Genomic DNA, 21,440 nt, shown 5'->3' with positions numbered 1-21,440 from the left:
TGTGGCTTGAGAAGAAAACTTATGTACACGGTCCATGCCTATTTGACCACATACTTTTAGGTTTTGTTAGGAAATTCATGGTCTGATTCACAGTGGGTTTAGGAAGTGGATTTAGAGAAAGAAAGAAAACGAAACAGAAGGAAAAATAAAATGAGACAAAACCAGAGAGGGAGACAAACCATAAGAGTCTCTTAATCATAGGAAACAAACTGAGGGTTTCTGGAGGAGGGGGGGTGTCTGGGAGGATGTGGTAACTGGGGAGGGACACGTAATGGAACGAGCACTGGGTATTGTATAAGACTGATGAATCACTGACCTCTGCCTCTGAAACTGATATATATTACATGTTATTTAATTGCATTTAAATAAAACATTAAAAAAAGAAGTGGGCTTAGTGTTTTATTTCTTTGCAAACCACAAGCTTAAAGAGAAGCTTAAGAGAAAAGTGGAATCCAAAAGCTTCCAGTCTGTACCGTATGTTGACATTGAGGCTGCTGGCTGCTCTCTGGGCTCTGATTCCCAGAGTAGATGGTTTCTTTCTCCCTGGTTTGATTTTCACTGCAGAGGTTGCATCGTCTTTGATGTTAGAAAACAAGATTTCTTAGCCCTGGTCTTGATGTTAGTAAATAGAAGCAGACCGATTAGTCACGGGTTACCAACCCTGAGAGTGGGTCCTGAATGAGACTATCTGGTTACAAAGCACTTTGATTTGGACCTGTCTTCTGAGGTGGCTGGACCTTCTTCCCAGCTATGTCTAATGTTGTGAGCAGAAGCAGGGGGATCAATTTTAAGAGATTTTAGGAAATGATCTTCCAAATGCCTTTTCTCTTACTACATTGTTTTCCACGTTGTTCTTCGACTCTTTCCAAGGAGTACTTTTTATCTGTATAATGAGGATTCTGTCACAACTAGAAATGAACATGGAAATAGGTGAGACCACTCCCTCTCTCAGCTCAGCTTTCTTTTCTCATGAGTCCTGTGTTCTCTAAAAGCCTCTGTTCGTGGTTGATGTTCATAGCAAGGGGAACTGTTGAAGCTAGAGCAGTGCTGTTGTCATCAAGTCAGGAGAAGGAGAAAGTCGGATTGAAACGAGCCATACGTAGGAACAATCTTGGAAGAAATTCTCAAAAACCTAAGTGAAATTTGCATTTTTGGTGGGGTAGGTGGGAAGAAGGAAGGCTAGGGGGAGATTCCTTCGGTACTGAAAAATCTAAATAAATATAAGCATTTCACTGTAAACATTGTCTGCTCCAGGCATTTACAGGGTAGTCTTATTAAAGTCTTCCCGTGGAATATGTGTCTTGACTGCAAAAGAACTGGAGTGCCACAACACCTTTGCAGATTGGGTTATTATTGTGCTCCCCTTGGATTAATAAACTACATGAGGGCTGAAAAGGGAAAAAAAAAAAGTAATCTTCCTAAATCAGCCTCAGTGAGGAAAACCTAGAACTCAGTAGGTAACGTTTGCTTCCTGCGTATGTTGCTGTTTGTAGAAGGAGCTGCACTGAAATCCCTAAGTTCGTATATCAAGGATACATTTACTATGTTATCACAGTACGAAGGCAGGTAATGCTGCGTGGGAAGCATAATATCAGATCTACAAGTGCTGCTTTGGTGGCCACAATCTATTGGCTTCGATTTGTCTTTTTGGTGAAAATTAACGCTGATCCATTTTGAAAATGTTCATATCTTCGTTGGCATTTTAAGCTGCTTGTGGATTATTTAGTTGAAGCATTAAAACTTTTGTTTTTACTTATGTGATATTTGATTTTTGCAGAATCTTCCAGGTGCAGAAATATTATTCAATAACTTATCACAATGTGTATTTATGCCTGGTGATAATTTCTATTCTGGATGCACATAATATATATTAGATTTTGAGAATAACATTGTACCATAATACAAAGTGTTCTATGAAGCTGAATAAGCAAATCTTCTCAGATCAATGAAATCATACTTGTATATTGAATATTTTATAACTAAACTTACGAAGAAGTCATGACAAGATTGATACTAGAAGAAACTAAATACATTATTTTGTTTTTTTGCAAGTATGTGTCACTATCAGGTATTTTAATAAGTGTCACATTTAAAGTTGTAAATACATATTAGAAATCACCAAAATAAAAATAAGAGGAACCTGCCAAAAATTGTTTTAGCTTTGAAAAAGAATTATAGGGTGTGTACTAGCAAAGTAATATGATTTATAAGGATGCTTTTGAAAGAAAAAGAATAAAGCACAACACAGTACCTATGAGTCAGGAGTTTTTAGGCCTGTGTTACTGATTTCTTACATTTAAATTCTTGGGGTTAAAAATGACCTATTAAAATAGCCTTTTTTTTCTCTCATGACTTTATTTTTTTAATTTAAGTTCAATTAACTATTTGTTTTTGATATAATGTTCAATGATTTTATTTTCAATTACTCGTAGTTGGTTGGAGATACATACAGAAAATAAAATCCAGACATTTCTTGTTCCTTAGAAATAATCATATTGGCAGGTCAAAGATTAAGCCATGAATTTTTTATTTTTGTTTTATTTTATTTTATTTTATTTTATTATTTATTTGACATACAGAGATCACAAGTAGGCAGAAAGGCAGGCAGAGAGAGAGGAAGGAAAGCAGGTTCCCTGCTGAGCAGAGAGCCGGATGCAGGGCTTGATCCTAGGACTGTGGGATCATGACCTAAGCTGAAGGCAGAGGCTTTAACACGCTGAGCCACCCAGGCGCCCCTAAGCCATGACTTTTGTAGGAAATATTCTCCCAGTGAATTTCAGATTTTTCTCATCTACTTGGTAAATAAAATCAACCCTATGTAAAAAAGCATTTTGGCTTTTCCTACAAGATGTCACATTTTGACACCATAGTTAGTGATCAATGAACAATCCCCCGCTTTATAAAACTCATGAAATTATATGTTATCATTTAAAGGATTTATAAAGTCATATTGAGAGATGGGCACAATGCATAATTGGCTTTTTTTTTTTTTTTTTTTAAACTGGTGTGCCCACTTTTTGTGGTTCTCTTCTGAGATAATTTATTTTATTTCATCTAGAATGTTTTAGCATTTCAGGGTTTTAATACTTCTACAAGTAGTAAAGCACAGTATATTTTATTTCATCTTTCCCCAAATTAAAAGGTCAGCATGAAGCCGCATCATAAGTGCTTGCATTAAGGAAACACCTACAGGCATAGAGGGTTTTAAAGCTGTGAACCTGGAGCACGGCAGAATATTGAGTCTTAGAAACTAGGTCATCCCTGCACAAATGCATGTACCTTCCTTTTCTCTCTAGGTCACTTTTGAGGTTTATAAGCTCAGTTCAAAATACTTGCAATCTGAAACTGTTACAAAAGGGTGAGCTTCCGGAATGTTTCTCTCTTTTCCTTTCTATATAATTCTACAGAATCTATTTAGAGCATTGAATAACAGTGAAAATGTATTTTCAAGCAGTCAGCCTGTTTTCAGTTTAAACCGTACTTCAAACCTACAGGTGCTGGGCCTGGCCCTTTTAATTCAGTGCATGGAACGTCTCCTATGATTTTATGGTCGGCAGCCCTGTCCACATCAGGGATCTGGGCCAGAAGAAGCCACAGGCAGTTAAAGTGAAAATCCAGCACTGACAGGAGTTAGAACTGTTAGCAATTCATTAAGAAGATGCTCGCAAAATATTTATTCAAAACTTCCGAAACTGGGACGCCTGGGTGGCTCAGTTGGTTAAGCAGCTGCCTTCGGCTCAGGTCATGATCCCAGCGTCCTGGGATCGAGTCCCACATCCGGCTCCTTGCTCCGCAGGGAGCCTGCTTCTCCCTCTGACTCTGCCTGCCTCTGTCTGCCTGTGCTCGCTCTCGCTCGCTGTCTCTCTGACAAATAAATAAATAAAATCTTAAAAAAAAAAAAAAACTTCCGAAACTATAAAACATGCTGTATTTGCATATAATTTTCTCTCGTGATCCTCATCTTGAGGTTTCATTGCACCTAGAATTAAATAAAGTGTACCATTGCTCAAGAAATGTGTATTTCCTCATGGAATGTAATTTGGAAATGTTGAAACCATTTGATTTTTTTTTCCCCATGGGAATAAAGAAGGGGTCAGAAGAAGATGGACAGACTCTGCAGCCTATTAGAGCTTCTCCCGCGTCCTTTTCCTCCGTAAGAATAAAAGAATCCCTAGGAGGAAGGACAAAGAACTGTTTATTTTGTAATGATCAAGCAGTAAGAGTATCTTGAAATCTTCTCTGTACTTGTGCTAAAGAGCCTGCAAGTCAGACACTGCAGAGAGAAATTTGTTTGGAATTTTCAGCGCTAGTGACCCTGACGGTTTTGGCAGAAACTGATGGCAACATATGCACATTTCAGAAGACCGCACATAACATAGAAGAGTGATACACGGAATATGGGAGTGCAGAGAAAGGAATCTGCTCAGTTCAGCACGGATGTGGGATGTGTTCGTGTTCATCAGGGTCTGAAGTGCACTGTTCTTTCTTCGGGAAGGGGAAGCTCCCCTGCTGGGGGTGGGGGGCCATTCTAAGGTAGATGCCCCAGGCTCTGTGCCTCGGGAGATGTGAGATGAGTTAATTCTGTGCGAAGGTTGCAGAAAGCCTCTCAGGGAAAGAAAACAGCCTGTAAGCTCTGCTGAGGAAGGGGAAGTGCAGGGAATGTGGAGAGAGCCTGCGGGTCCTTTGGCTCCTGCCTCCCCACATGCACGGGGCAGGGTCTTGGGCTGCACGGACGCTGAAGACGTTTTGTCGGTGGAGGACGGAGGAGCCCGCGGGCGGAAGGTGGGAGGTGGGTGCGTGCGAGGTCGTGAAGACCCAGAGACGAGCCACGTGGCGGGGACAGGATGGCAGCGCTGTGCTTTCGCTTGTGCTGGGGAATTCAGAGGGGGTCGCGTGACTGCGTCTCTACTCAGGAGAGAGAACCCTGGGGAACTGCAGGAGAGACGGGACCGTGGCCAGTTGAGTGGGGAACGGCCAGGACCTGGCAGTTCATCACGACCAGGGGAAAGTCAGTGGAAACCACCGCTCTTACGACCGAGACAATCCCCTGAGATGGGAGGCAGGGGAGCGGGACCAGCACGTTCTGCACAGGATGGCCGAAGACCCTAGTAGATTCTCCCCTCCCTCTGAATCAGCGAGTTCAGGAGGAAGCCGTTCGCCGTGCAGGGCATGCCAGGTCTGTTTTGCAGAAAAGCAGGAGTGGAAAACGGAAGCCGACCCCAGGACTCGGATGAGCGCCTGGTCCTTCGGTCGCTCCTCAGGCTGGTGGCTCCCGAAGTCAGGTGGAGGTTTTCCTCGGCCTCTGTAGCCCTAGCCATGCTCTTGGAGGAACTCCTTGATAGTGAAGAGTAAAGGAGAGCAAAAGACCAAAGTCTGGGTAACACAGCCCAATTCATTTAGAAAGCTTAGCGCCGTTATGGGGCTGGAAAGTGTAAACTGCCTCCACGGTGAGCGGAAGGCCAAGGGAGAAGGCCAAGGGAGACCACTGCTCCGTCATCGCTGAGCTCTGAGCCAGCGGCGAGACGCCGGGGCAGTGACCTCCGCCTACAGGCCTGTGGCCCTGGGGGTGCACGTGAGACCGGAAGCAGACCCGAGGGAAGCGGTTACTTCCGGCCGACAGGCCTATGGCCCTGGGGGTGCACGTCCAGCCCGGAAGCAGACCCGAGGGAAGCGGTTACTTCCGGCCTACAGGCCTGTGGCCCTGGGGGTGCACGTGAGACCGGAAGCAGACACGAGGGAAAGGGTTACTTCCGGCCTACAGGCCTGTGGTCCTGGGGGTGCACGTCCAGACCGGGAGCAGACACGAGGGAAGCGGTTACTTCCGGCCTACAGGCCTGTGGCCCTGGGGGGTGCACGTCCAGACCGGAAGCAGGCCCGAGGGAAGCGGTTACTTCCGGCCGACAGGCCTGTGGTCCTGGGGGTGCACGCCCAGCCCGGAAGCAGACACGAGGGAAGCGGTTACTTCCGGCCGACAGGCCTGTGGTCCTGGGGGTGCACGCCCAGCCCGGAAGCAGACCCGAGGGAAGCGGTTACTTCCGGCTGACAGGCCTGTGGCCCTGGGGGTGCACGCTCAGCCCGGAAGCAGACCCGAGGGAAGCGGTTACTTCCGGCCGACAGGCCTGTGGTCCTGGGGGTGCACGCCCAGCCCGGAAGCAGACTCGGAGCTTCCGGCCGCGTCTCCCCGCAGGAGCGGAGCCGCACAGCGAAGAGCAGGATTCCCAGGATGGATGGCGACGGGGTAAACGTGGGGCCGGTGGGGCGAACTGAGCAAACGCTGGTCTGAATTATTCGCGCAGACCCCCGCATGCCGGGTCCCTGACTACGCCCTGGCTCGCCCCGGTCTCTGCCAGGGCCAACGGCATAACTTTCTGGGACTGAGCATGGCCATGGCGCCTTTGAGAGGTTTTCCTCGGGTGCATGTTCACCGTCGGGGGAAGCGGCGCTCAACCGACCCTCACCCTTGTTCCCTCGGCAGCGAGGCGGGAAACTGCAGGCTCTCGCTGCTCCGTCGCCGTGTCTGTGAAGTCCTCGTCCTCTGTCCCGCAGACCGCCTCAGCCTTGGTTCAGAGCCTTAGGACACGGCCTCCGGCACGAACCGCGCGGCCGATCCCAGGCCTGCAGTCCGCCGGCACTACTGGCGGCTGGAGAACAGACAGACGGGACGAGCACAGCCCTCGCTCGGCCATCCGGAGGCCGCGGCGGTCAGGACCAACCCGGACCGCTCTAGAAAGGCCGCTGTGAGGGCAGAGGCCGAGGCGGGATGGTCAGCGTGCGCCGGCGGTGGGGCGAACACCTCACACCCTGTTTGTTATTTTTAAGTTCTTTTTGTTCGTTTTCAGTAATCTCTACACCCAGCACGGGGCTTGAACTCGCAACCCCGAGATGCCGCGTCGCTTACTCTTCTGAGCGGGCCGGCCAGGCGCCTGAGTCTCACAGTAGATTCCGGAAGTTACTCGTATGTTCCGGAAGCCATTAGCTGAGGTGAATTCCGGAAGTAACTCCACCGTGCGTGGAAGGAGCAGGACGGGCGCCAGAGGCGGGGCCGTGGCGCTCTCTGTCCCTGGGCGGCGTGCTGCCCCCTGGAGTCCGTCCCGCGCTACTGTAACGGTAAATGAGGGCCGGGGAGTCCGAGGATTGAATGCTGCTCCTGGAAGGCTTGCTCAGTGTGTCGTTTTGGGGTCGGTTTGTTTCTGGTTAGTTTAGCAAATCGAAACCATAAACAAAAAAATTCTCCATATTTTGATATACTTTTTCTAAGGGGATTTTTGGTCCACTGAGTCTAGTACTTGCCCCCGTGGAAGACCTCATTCCATCCTGCTTATCATTACACCAATACGTGCAGATAAGGCCCAGTTAAGTGTTAAGTGCAGTAGTTGCGAAAATAGATAATGAGAAGTTTTCATTAGAGCCTTTCTGAATGGTTTTTGTGCTGAATCATAACACAAGCTCATTTTTTAAAGTTCTCATTTAGACTAGGCTATAAAATAATAATCTGACTTCATAAAGTTCTCTGTGTCTGAACAAGTTACCTGGGTCCGAGCAGTTTTCATTATTACTAACTGGAAACGAACTAGGATTCTGAGAGAAATACTGACCCAATGATGTTAATTTTAGAAATGTTTAACTTAGAATTTTGATGGCATTATATTGTTGCCATTTCCCCTTGAATTTATGCCACACAGTCCACACGTCCAGTCTCTGTGGGCTTCTGGGCTGTTCACTTGCTTATCTCAAATAGGAGGCCCAACTCCGGGACATCCTAATCTGAGAGGACGAGGCCCATCTCCTCTGCATCTGGGAGCATTATTCCCTCCTGCAACACGGGCTAGCACGTAGTAAGAAACGGGGTCAGAAATATTTTTGAATAACTGCGTGTATGATTGAATGACACCAAACTGGAGATTTTCCGGGAAGTTTTTCCTTTGACTCCATAGAAGAGATCTTTCTCTTTCTACCTGCAGGGTGCAGAGGGAGGCTTGAATATCTAATGCAATTGAGTTGATTAGTTCATTTGATCCAGACTTTCCACTAAAAGTTTTTTCTTTGTTCTATCAGGGTAATGATCACCTTTAATCTTAGAGCCAAGCATTTGAACTGATAAAATTTCTAGCAATGGGCACAGTATAAAATTGGCTTTTCCCTTTTTATTTGGTCTAGCACATTTCGAAACCTTCCTTTTGTTCATTCAGTGATCCACATCCTAAAATTTATCAAGTCTTAAGCATTGTGTTAGGTACTACAACTGATGAAACAGAAAACACAGTCTGTTTCCTCAAGGAGCCCATGTTTTGGGCAACTCTTCTCCATTCTGGAAGATGTATGTATAGATTATGTGCTTGTACATTTTAGGTGACTACAGAAAAAAAAAGAAGATGAGAAAAGGGTTAGAGGAAAAACAAATATAAAATGTTTTGTATTATACTTCTAGGATTTACAGAATCATTCATAAGTTATGATTAGAAAATGTATCTGCAAGATGTTTGTAAGGATGTATTTTATAAATAGGATGATTTTGGTATTGTTTATAGAAGTCTTTAAGTTTGTATTATATTCAGATAAAAAAAGATGTAGCTAATAAAATTCAAAATGAAAATATCCCGAAGGCATGTGTTGGGAAGACTAATTTTGTCATTTCTACTTGTAGGTAATAAAATATCTTTCTGAGGCTATCTACACTGCATACTAATTTATAACATGCTAAACGAATAACAGATTTTCTCAAATGGAACACAAAGGGAATGTCTTGTGCATTGAAACAAAACAGTTGTAAAAATACGACAGAAAAGACTGGTAGCCTATTTGGCCTTTGACAAAATATCTTTCTCCTGTGAGAGGAGCCGTCTAGCAAATAATTCCTTAATCGCAGAGCTAAAGACATTGAGGAGCTTTTCATATTGAGGCGTTTGCAAAGACGTATTTTTTTTGTTTTAATTTCTAAAACACATTCCCACCTAAACACATAAGCAAACGAGATGGCTCCTCAAATCGCTGATACATGGTTAGTTATAGAATTCAGGCAAGGAAATGTTCAAAAGACAGAGAGTAATTCACAGTGATTTCATTCAACCAGTGCAGGGAAGGGCGCGTGTCAGGAAGGAGGAAGAAGGCAGGCATCGGGGGAAGCTGAGTGTATGCATATATTCACGGCCAATTTGAGAGAGCTGAGAAGACTTGGTTCATCCTTGTGAAACATTTTTGAAATTGCTCTCTATCAGTGTTAATTAGGATGTGAAATTAAAATCTGTTCACATCCAACTGAATATGATGTTAGCAATATAGGGCACATATTTAGTTGGCCCTGATAGGATTTTAATTTCTGCAGTCAGTTTCTAGAAAAAACTTGTAAGGAAGGGGATGTACTGATCTATAATTTCTATCGACAGATGCCAAGGTCCTGCCGAAACCATCTGTCTTATTATTCTTACTACCTGTCATTGGATTTTCTTGGAATTCCTTGTACTTGGGAGAATGGTACCTGAACGTCGCCTCTGTCCGTGTTGCAACGGTACCTCCTTTAGTGATTGCTCATCTCTTCAGAACCATTTTTGCAAATATCTTAAAACAAATTGGCATCATCTTGGTACAGTTCAGCCACTCTTCTGAAATATCTGGGAGATGTCTCACTACGGTGCTTTGCATGCCTGGGTATCTAGGAAAGAAAATTAGCCATGGAGGCAGTGTAGAATATTTCGGTGAAATAATTCTATCCAGTGATCTGGAATCTCCAGATTTCTATGTCAGCGAATGACATCGTAGTTCTAAATGCTTCTCTAACAAATATCTTAATATTATGCTACGAGCGTACCTTTAATTTTCTTGTTAATGTGTAAATAAGACTAGAGGACAAAGTAAGTGAGGGCCAGTGGTATTTAAGTGCTTTTAAGCAGTTTAACTGACAGATTGTGCAGAACCTGCAGCAAAATAAATTATGCAAGCCGGTTCCCTTGAAATGCAATTGAGGAGCTGGAGGTAGTATAGAGTCCTTTGTTCATTTTACTAATGTTCTTCTGTTGGATGACAGATGATTTTTGAGCACCCAACGAGGTTTTGCCCAAAAGATCTAGCTTATTATTGTAGAGAAGGAGCAAAGTATTCTAACTCAGTCCAAATGAGGCTGAGAGGCAGACTTGGGTGTTATTTCATTTGTAAATTAGAAATTACTTTGGCTTTAAATTCGTCTTATTTAATTGCATGAATGCAAGCCTCACTTCATAGCATCTAGAAAAATAAAATAAATAACAATAATAAGGGCACAGTAAGCCAATTGAAGCAGCTTTTGTATAAAATATGAAATCTGAATGTTTAGTGTCTCGAACATCCTTCTTCACCTGAGCACTCGCTCTCTTGCCCACAGAAGTTAGGCAGCATCTGACTCTGTACTTGATGAAATGAAGATTAAACTCATCTCAGGCGTTTGTTCATATCAAACAGAAGAAGAAAGTGTGGATAACAGCCATGTCAAAGGGAATCCTTTAAGTTAAATACAGGCAAAACACTAAAACAAAGTATTATATTGAGCTAGAAACAAATTCAATTTAAAACCTACAACTGAGCAGTTCCATAAAGGGGAAAGATGAATGTTAGCAAGGCAGATGCTATTTGATGTGACTAAAAGCTGCACTCAATTTATTATAGGACTCAAAAAGTTTAAAGAAGCAAAGTACATAAGATAAATAAAAGGAAATCAATAATCATGACTTTAATCTGAAAAGGGGAATTTATTTAAGGTAGATTATTAGTCTATATAATTACCACACGGAAAGATGACTTCACATTGGCATCAAAACTATTTTGATGAAAAAGTGATTTAACTATCAACATTTTACATTTAAAAATTTGTTCGCATAGAAATATAATAAGATACAAATATACTATCGTGATACACTTTGAGGCTGGCAGCCATTGATCTGTTAAGAAACAAAATGGGTTTTAAGGCTCCAGAAGAAGGGGGAGGAGGAGAGAAAGAACAGAGAATGTTCTAGAGTGTAGGAGAATTTTCCTCACTTGTATTGACTCAGCACAGGACTACTGTGAAGAAAATTGAGGAAGAAAATGTTTTTTTTTCCAGAATGTTGTGGTCAGTGGAGTCCTGAAAATGTATGTTAAGCCTTCACTCATTATTAGCTGGTGACAGTTTGGGTTTACGAACTGCACAAGGTAAAGTGCTCCATGCACTCTGGTGTTATTAGGGATAATGGCGGTGGTAATTACTGTGTGTTCAGCATTATGCTAAGACACAGGGGTAGGTGAAAATCATAAGGGAACAGAGCCTTCTACCTTCTGAATATGGAGTTTCTTTGAGGACAATGACTTTATACAGAAAAACATAAAGTTCCTTTCTTCCATCTTCGTACACCTCAACCTGGTGAAGGGCCAGGGATGTGTGGCCTCACCGAGTCTGAGCTGACCCAGCGGTCTGGACTGGTCATTTCAGTGAGAATTTCCGTCTCTGTGCCGATGTGTGGCTTCTGCAGAAGGAGGCCTAACGGGGCAAACTACATCAGAAGGATGAGCCGTGTTAAACACATTTTCCCTCCTTCCCTAGGTCCGTGGCTTTTCTCTTGCTTCCACAAGACGTGTACTGATTTCTTATTTACGTATTTTTGGCCCGAGAATGAGCAAATTAGATTGACCTAAATATTGCTCGCCCATAGTTTATTTTATCCAGAAACACGGGCACGGTTCCTAATTACCCTTGTGTTCTGAGTAAAAGTTGCAGATGTGTGGTTCTAACATGACCTTGGCTCATTTTTGCCTGTTTTACTTAGCATGTACTCTGTTTTCGCAATTATTCGGCTATGCAGATAAATATCTTGTGAAACGAGTGCCTGTATTCACGTTGTCTCTCTGAGTTTGTTTTTTTCTTTTTGCTCTCGTTGCTCACGCTTTCTGGAGATCAGGTGATCGGGAGTGGATGAATCCAGAGATAATCTCGTCTCTTCACTGCTAGAAGAACCTGTTTGGAGAGATTTTTTTTTTTTCCCTTGCTGTTAAAGAACTTACACCAATTATTTGGTTCAATTGAAACATATCTTGAGGCATGAATATATTGTATAAGCATTCAAAATATAACTCAAGGAGTGTAAGTAGAGTAATGATTCAGTGCCTCCTTTGTGATAGAACTTTGCCTTCCAGGACATGAAATTCCTGCTGCGATCCTCTGATGGAGTTGCCATCGTTGCTAATGTCCCATAGGTAGAAAGTAGGGACAGGAGGATTTTTAAAAATCCAATTATGTAAGTTCCAAGAATACTTGTGGAAACTGGCGATACATGTCAGGTTGTAGTAGGGATTTTTTTTTTTTTTTTTTTTTTTTTTTGGTGATGAGGGGAGTTTTGAAAAAAATGATCTTGAAATATATTGGCATATTTTGTGTTAAGCATTTAATACTGACAGTTAAAAAACCTTCATGGCACTCAGGATAGAGAACAAAAGACTTTCCCTTTTATAATCAGGATGATCAGATCCCGTGTGTCTCTGTCTATTTCGGAGTCTAACACTTAATACAGTTTGGGGTAAAGAAGGACACAGCAGTTATTCAAGAGGAGAGAGGGCAGAAACTCACAGGGAAACAGCCACACTTTAGATTGGGCATAAAAAACAAAAACAAAAACAAAAACCAAAAACCAAAAACCAAAGGAGGGGCATAACCAAGATCATTCAGACCGAATGAAAGAGTAGCACGTAGCTGATCCTCATTTCTGTGGGCTCCCACCAAGAAATAAGGCGTTTGCTGCTGTGCAATGCCTTTTCCTTCAGACAAATTGGCTGTAAGTTAAATACAAACAGTGGGAATAATTTACTTAAAGAAGATATTTGACTCTTTTTTTCTGGACATATTTGAAAACAGTGAAGATTCTCTTCCCTGCTGGGAACGGTGTAGGTATTAGTTCCCCACACTTGAAAATAAGAGGGACTAGAATGAGTTAATGAAATTCATATTCAGGATCATATATATTTTCTTCAGAAAATTTCAGGCAACTTTTAAAGACTAAAATTTAAAAAAATGTGTAATGATTCATTGTCAATTTATAGACTAAAGAAAATAGTTAAGCTGAGGTGGGTTTATTTATGTCTGGATACCAGAATTTATAATAGGCTCTGTAGGTGGGAGAGAATTTATAACCTAAAATTACAGTAGAAATTGATTCAGAATAACTAAGTCTGATTCAAACTTGAGACTTGCTAATGGGCAGAAACTTTTAAGAAGAGATTTAAGAAGTGCTAATACTAAAATCTTGACATAAACCCAGTTCTTAATAGAAGCAGAATCAGGAATTACTTGCTCTGTGCTTGGTGTTCACTCACGTAGTTTGGGGAAATTATAAAAATAGGTTGAGTAAAACATTCCAGATTCCATCGTGCATGATACTGGGTGACCGTTTCATTTGGTAAAATACACTGACATGACATTGACTCTAAATTCATACCCTAAGTCATACGTTTGAACAGTTTTTATAGCAGAACCAATTCCAGGGTGGACAGTGAAGACATCATTAGTATTGTAGAGACTGGTCATTCTCTCTCTCTCTCTCACACACACCCACCCACACACACACATGCACACACAGTTTCTTCCTTTTGTTTCAGAACATTTCCTGACTTCTACCCTTCATCCAGTTCACATGAGGCTGTGATTCTCTCCCCTGGAACCCGAGGGAACAGTGTGGTGGGAACAGAGCCCCCCGTCACCTGTTTCTTCACTCCAGTCCCAACACCTTTTGTGGCTTGGGTGTCTCTTCAATCTAATTAAGGTTCCATGAACTTAACTAGGCTAAACATCATCAACCTCCAGGACAATTTGTAGTCATTGCCATAAATTTCTGAATTTTTCTTCACCAGCACTCCAACTCTCCCTGTCCTTCAACAACTTGACAAAACGTTTCCCGTAAAGGACAAAAACAAACCAGAACAAAACCATGCAGTCACTGGTTGTTGGACATGTCCCAGTCACCCCATCTAATGAAGCTGAGACACCACCCCCCCCCCCGCCCCCACAAAAAGCTCTTGGTCTCCAGATCTCTCCTTGGGTAATGTTGCAAGCGGGCCAGTGGTGATTAGTGACCGGGATTCGGTGGAGCTGGGGAATCGAGGGGGAGGAACAAGAGAGAGGATGGGAGTGGGGGTGCAAGTTCAGATCGGGGCTGCCGTAGGAGGAAAGAAGAGGGGCTATTTCAGGCAGGAAGGTAGTGAGTACAAGGCATACAAAAGGAGGGCCTTCTTTCCACAAGACTCCCCTTATGGTCACCAGTGAAGGGAGAACAGAGAGATGAGGCCAGGGCATGGAATGGCTCAAATAGAAGGATGGAAAATGGGAAACATCATGATCAGGCCGGCATTTAAGACCTAACATTGGAAATTTTACTAAAAAACAAAACAAAAAACGAACATTGGGGTCCCCATAGGGACAATCGATTGACAGGGACAAATTTAGCAGCTACTGGCTTCAGTTAGTGACCACAGCTGTGGCAGAGGCACCCCTAATCTGGAGACAGGAATACAAATATGAATCCAGGTTTCATGATTCACAGCGATGGATGAAACTACTGGGTCTAAAAGGATGAATGCTATCGCCTAGGAGGATCTCATCAACCGAAGCTCTTTCAGTAGAGTATTCTGAGAAGAGTGGTGTTGTTCCTTAGTCTGTGAGCTGTGCATGTTAGTTTTCAAGAGGTTTCACCCTAGTAATAATATTTTTCTAAAGAGACAACTTTGGAAATACTTAATTTTACTTACAGACTCACCGGAATAAGTGATACAGTAGTTGTAGGAAGGTAGGCAGAGTTCAGATTCAGAGCTCTGAATCCTGTTTCCAAAAGCTCCTAAGATGTACAAACATTGACAATACTTTTAATCCCTTTACCAGGAGCCACTTGACATTAGGTCTGGTGTTTTTTGATTTTTGGGTTTTTTTTTTTTTTTTTTTTTTTGTAAAATTAAAGACATATAAACTGTGAATCAGACAGGAAACAAAGAGCATAATCAGGACTCAACTCATGGGAATTTGCAAAGCTTTTGAGCATCTAATGAAGTTTGTGTCTTTGAATAAGCCCACTTACTTAGACATTCTCATTCATATAATTGTGATGATAATATTTTCTGCCATATGTAGCTATTACTGGAAAAATGTAAGGCTTGAGTTTCAGATTGGCCAAAATAATTGGAGTGTATGCATGTGTATGCATTTCTCATCCTAGCATAAGAATATTTTCTGGTGTGGCCATGTGATAGAACTGCTTTAAAGAAATTTTACTCTTTAGTAACAAATAGTGATGAGAGCTTAATATAATAATAAATAATAGTAGATATATGTAATAGTTTAAGGCATGGGAGATTTTCCTTGTAGGTCATTTGTAACCATAGGATAGGAGACAGGTTAACTGTGAGACGTGATTATATCAATGCTTTAGGGTATCTGTTTATTCAGTAGCTTTGTTAGTCTCCCTGGAGTCCAGTATTCTTATCCCAAAAAGAAGGCGACAGATACACCAGACCTCTGTTTGTCCTAGCAGACCTACACCCTGCCATTGTCTGCTCTGCCATGGGGGTGGACCCGTCACATCTCCTCTAAGCTGTATCTTAATAGTTCCTTCACCATTTGGGCCAGGAAAGTGGTTGCTTCAGGAGAAGAAGAGAGAGCGGGAGCACGCTGTGTTTAGGGCCGTCCCTTAATTCTCTTCCTGGATGTTGTCTTGCCTTGGCTGGGTTCTCAACAGGCCTTTGATCTCCAAAGGAGATCCCTCTGAGACGCTTTCCTTCCCACCCTCCCCTGCCTGCTGTCTCTTTGAGTATCGGTTGTGGGAAAAGCTGGGATCTGCCAGCCCCTGAATTCCATGCTGCCCCTTATGGTGTCCCTACATCCTGCTCACAACTGTCCCTTGGTTCAGGGGCACAGCCTCCCCTCGTTATGCCAAAACCATCTCTATCCTGTCAGACCCTCACGTCTCTAGAGGCCCATCCAGGAAAATTATTCTTTGCCCCTGTAGGTTTTGAGAGCTGCCATCTTCAGAATAAAACCATTAGGATTTTGTTCAGGAGAACAGTTACTATAGATACTTACTTGCATCTCAGTGGAGCAACACTTCTTAACAATGTCATAGTAATGTCAGAGTTCTGCCTTGCCAGTGTCAGAGTAAGCCTTCCACTGGTTCACCTGTGACACTTTTATACAACCTGAGTTTTCTATTCTATATAAGAGAACCAGGAGTGAATGATTTCCGAAGGAAAATCTTCCCAAACCGACTCTAGGGAGTGGATCTTCTGGCTTGGTGCTGCTGTTGCGTACAATGTAAGACAGCTCCTGTCTCAGTGGTCACTAGCAACACACAGTTTCCGGAGCTGCTTCTCCTGGTTTGGTTGCTCAAAATCACAATTTTTTTGGAGATACATCACTTGAGTAGAACAGGGTAATAGCTGTGTGGGCCATGTCTTCATGAAAATATTTTCTAAAACAGATGAAAATGTGCAGAGCTTCAACTGTGCAGGTTTTCCTCATGCCCCATGTACCTTGTCCTCTCATGTGCCATCTGCAGATGTCATCTGTTTAAGGCTCTCGGGGAGAGAGAGCAGGGGAGAGGTGCCATGGCATTGCCTCTCTGTGACCTGCCAGTCTGCTGGGAGCTCAGCTCTGTCGTTGAGCCCTAGAGAGGAGGGAGTTAGAGTACTTCCAACAGTGAAGAGATTTTCATAAGATTTCCTTCTAAAATTGGTGCACAGAAATGTAACTTGGCCTTCTTTATAATTTCATCATCTGCCAGGGCATAAACAAACAAATAAAAATCCCAGTGTGTGGTTCACAGGACTCAGGATTGTGCAGAAAAATAGTCACAGATATGACCATAGATAAATCAGTTGTTTGGTTTATTTGTTCATTCAGCAAATTTTACCCAGCCCGTGAGGGTATTAAAACGATGAAAATACATATACTTAATTGTCCACATAATGGTTACAGTTAATGCAGGCAATATTCAATTCAATAAATAATTACAGTCAGAAGACAGAGCTTTTAGAAGCATCAAACTAAAAATTAGACTTCCAGATGACATGCTGTAAGGAAGAGCTGAAGGGTAGGCAGACTTCTGACACGATCTAGTCAACTGGAAAATTTCTGCCTCTGTCAATTAACAAGAGTTGTTGATAGATTTTAAGTGATCAGACCAAACATCACACTCTTAAGACACAGTTCAAACATGTAATATTATTACTGACAGGAACAGACGTGGACAGACGCAAGTAGCACCTGGAGTTAGGAAAGGGACAGAGTTGACTTGTGGAAGTTGGGGCGAGCTGAATTCAAGTTTTGTAAAGATCCAGCCTTTAGATCAGATTAAAAATAATTACCCAGGCTGTTTCTTCACCTGGATGTTGATTTTTAAATTTCTTTAGACTTGGGTCGCACAGTTTCTGCTTCAGGTAGATATTCTCTGATATAACACCTTGATTCAGAGTAGAATGATTAATGTGGGAAAAATTCATTGACTTAAAAATGAGATTTTTTTTTTTTGGTAGAGACATCTCTTGTTCCAAAAATATGCAAATTGATTTTTTGTATAATAATATTGGCATAGACAATATTGATTATTTTTTCCCATGCATAAGAAGAAATTTGTAATATTAGCACAAGTAAAAAGTAAGTTGCAAATCCACCATAAATTTGAGAAAAATTTATTTTTGCTAGTTCTAGTTTATGCAGCTGATAAAATACATAGCAAGTATTGATTAAGTAATTCAGTTAATGAACATCTACATTGTGATGGGCAATAAACTAAATGTTGGGAATATAAAGATGAGTAAAAACCTGTTATTTATCATCTAAGAACTCATATCCTATCATTGAAGGTATTGCAAAAGAGGGTTCCCCCCTGGATTTATGAAAATATAGTTGACATGTAATATTGTGTAAGTTGAAGTAGACACTGTGATGACTTGATACTTTTACATACTGCAACATGATGACCACAGTGAGATTTAGATAGCATCCTTCACCTCATAGAATTACCATTTTTGTTGTTGTTGTTGTTCTGATGAGAATATTTAAGATCTACTCTCTTAGAAATTTTCAGTTATGCAATAAAGTACAACTGTAGTTACCTGCTGTACATTAGACCTCCAGAGTGTACTCCTCTTACACCTGGAAGTTCCTATTCTTTGAGGAACATCTTCTCATTTCCTCAACCCCCAGTCCCCGGCAACCACCAGTCTGCTTTCCCTGTCTATGAGTTTGGCTTTTTCAGATTCCACATGAAAGGGAGGTCATACAGTATTTGTCTTTTTTTTTTTGTCTTGATATATTTCACCTAACACAGTGCTCTCAAGGTTCATCATTGTTGCTGCCAGTGGTAGGATTTCCTTCTTTCTTATGGCTGAATAATATTCCATTGTGTGGAATATATCATTTTTTTTTCTGTATCCATATCTGCCAGTGGACACTTATGTTTCCATGTTTGGTTATTGTGAATAATAGTGCTCTCTCAACGAGAGAGTAATTTTATTTCCTTTTGCTAAATACACAGAGATTGAATTGCCAGATCATATGGTGGGTCTGTTTTAATCTTTGGAGGAAACTCCATACCGTTTACCACAGTGACTACATGAGTTTATGCTCCTGCCAACAGTGCACAATGTTCTCATTTCCCCATCTCTTCACCAGGATTTATCTCTTGTCTTTCTTGATACTAGCCATCCTGAAAGGTACCAAGCAACAGCTCCTCATGGTTTTGATTTGCATTTATTTTATGATGAGTCATGTTGAGTATTTTTTCATGTACTTGTTCATTACTTCTGTGTCATCTTTGGAAATATGTCTATTCATGTCCTTTGACTATTTTTTCCATTGGATTATTTGTTTTTTTTTCTGTTGTATTGTATGAGTTCTTTGTATATTTTGGATATTGGCCCTTATCAGACATCTATTTGCAAATTATTTCTCCCATTCCATGTGTTACCTTTTTTTTATGTTTTCTTCTCTTTTATTTTCTATGTGGAAGCTTTTTAGTTTGATATAGTCCCATTTAGTGATTTTTGCTTTTATTACTTTTGCTTTTGGTGTCATGTTCAACCATTGTCAAACCCAGTATCAAGGAGATTTTCTTTTATGTTTTCTTCCAGGAGTTTTATGGTTTTAGGTCTTAAGGTTTGAATCCTTAAACCAGTTTCAGCTAATCTTGTGGTTAGTGTAAGACGGGGCTCCGGTTTCATTCTTTTACCTGTGACCATCTGGTTTTCCCTACACCATTTTTCAAGAAGACTTTCCTTTCTTCATTGATTGTTCTTCATTCCTTGGTCAAATATTAGTTGACCATATAGGCATGGGTTTATTTCTGAGCTCTCAATTCTGTTCTGTTAATCTATGTGTTCTGAAAATCTATCTGTTTACTTTTATGCCAGTACCATCCTATAACTTTGTAAATATAATTTGGAATAAGGAAGTATACTGTTGTCAGCTTGTTCTTTTCCCAAACATGCTTGTGCTTTGGTTCTTTGAGGTCTTTTGAGGTTCCGTACAACTTGGGGCTGCTTGTTCTATTTCTGTGTAGAATGCCATTGGAGTTTTAATAGGAATTGCTTTGAATCTGTAGATGCCTTGTGATGGCTTGTGATAGTGTGGCTAATTTAACAATATTAACCTTTCCGATCCATGGGCAAAAATATCTTTCCACATGAGGCTTTTAATGTCAGTTTGGGGCCCATGTAAAATGGTTACATAATAAGAGCGATCCTTGTATAGTGTTTTTCAGAAATTTATACTGTTTTCAAATATATGAACTCATTTGATAATTTCCACACTTCTGAGAAATAACTATTATTTTTATCACTCTCATATTACAAATCAGGAACTTGAAAGTAGAGTCAGGACTATCCTCTATGGCAGGGAAAAATTGTGCTAGATGGTAGTGTTGGAATAAGCCAAAACTTTGAACAACAGAAAAAACTCAAATAGGGACACCTGGGTGGCTCAGTCAGTCAAGTGTCTGCCTTTGCTCAGGTCACAATTCCAGGGTTCTGGGATCGAGCCCCACATCAGGCTCTCTCTCCCTCTTCCCCCTGCTCATGTTCTCTCTCTCTCTCTTTCAAATAAATAAATAACGTATTTTAAAAAACAAGAGAAAAAAATAAATAAAAGTTGAAGTATTTAGACAGGTGGAGAGTAAAAAATGTGGAAATTAAGAGGAAAAAATGAAGAAAGAAAACAAAATATAGTTAAAAGGTTGTAAGTAGTAAGCAAAGCCTGTGATTGGCTAACTGCCAGAGTTTTTGAATTTAAGAACAATTTGTATAAAGGAGTACCAAGGACCAAATGCTGCTCCAATAACCACAGCAGCAATAACAATCGTAAATTTAGGGAAAAAATACATGTTTTGAATATAGAGAACAAAGTAATACTAGCACATTTTGTATGAAAATAAAAAAAAATCAGTATTCATTTTAATAAATACAATTTTGTTTTCCAGAGCGTTTAATAGCATGTATCACCTTTAAATTTTATAGAAGAGGGTGTCCAACCTCAAGGCCTCAGCATGGCATGGAAAGGAAATATTAAATTGTTGGTATTTACTTCCTAAGTCAAAGGAAGTTACTTGAGGTTTTAGGAGAAAGTTGAAAGAGAATAAGAGAAGAAATTCAAAAGACAGCTTGACAGGACTAATTAAATCACCAGAGATCTTAGCTTACTGTATGAAAATACTCATGTTAAGCCTAGTCTGGAAGGCAGAGAAGTAGAGAGCTAGCTTTTGGCATGCATAGAAACGATGTTCTTTCACCAGCTATGAACGGTTTGGCTGAGAAAATGTGAGAAGGGATGGGCATGTCCAAGAAGAAAATTAGGACAGGTCTCCTTCCCTCTGCTCATTATACTTGGAAGGGCACATGGAAACATACCAATGTTTGAAAGCCACTGAATGTGATTTGGATACATTATTGTTATATGTGTGAATCAGAGATTATGAAGTCTCTGGTCTGTAACTGTATGTTCCCTCAATGAAATATGGAAATGAAAATTACTTGAAGAAAGGTGTCTGCATGGCCCAGTAGGTTAATCACCCAAATCTTGGTTTCCGCTCAGGCCACGATCTCAAGGTTGTCAGATAGAGCCCGTGTCGGATGCCTCGCTCAGCAAGAATTCTGCTCCAGAATCTCTCTCTCCTTATTCCTCTGCCCCTCCTGTTCGTGTTTTCTCTCCCTTAGATAAGTAAACGAATCTTTAAAAAATATTAAAAAAAGAAAATTACTTGAAGATCTGATGCCATCCCACATGTAGTTACGAAGGTGTTATCAGAGATGGGCTTCTCTCTAGCTCAGAACAGCAATTGGCAAGGTTGAAATTGCCTAGGAAGAAATCACAAACTCAGATATTTGAATTAGTTCTATAACAATGCTGATATGAAGATGTTTATCCTCATTTAGACCAATATGATGAGATGATGAAATATACAGCAGAGACT

General features: G+C 41.4%; 1 protein-coding gene and 1 pseudogene across 4 annotated transcripts in view; both read left to right on the top strand.

The window, feature by feature from the left end:
• NALF1 (NALCN channel auxiliary factor 1) overlaps positions 1-21,440 on the top strand; it is a 654,803-nt gene that overhangs the window by 98,224 nt on the left and 535,139 nt on the right. The gene's annotated exons all lie outside the window — the stretch shown is intronic.
• LOC309848915 (PIH1 domain-containing protein 2 pseudogene) overlaps positions 6,958-21,440 on the top strand; it is a 33,953-nt pseudogene continuing 19,470 nt past the window's right edge. Inside the window, exon 1 of the transcript in view lies at positions 6,958-7,107. The product of the transcript in view is annotated as a PIH1 domain-containing protein 2 pseudogene (transcript). The remainder of the gene's footprint in view (positions 7,108-21,440) is intronic.

This window comes from Mustela nivalis (genome assembly GCF_964662115.1).
Source record: "Mustela nivalis genome assembly, chromosome: 15".
NCBI lineage: Eukaryota > Metazoa > Chordata > Mammalia > Carnivora > Mustelidae > Mustela > Mustela nivalis.
This window is presented reverse-complemented; position numbering and strand designations above follow the sequence as displayed.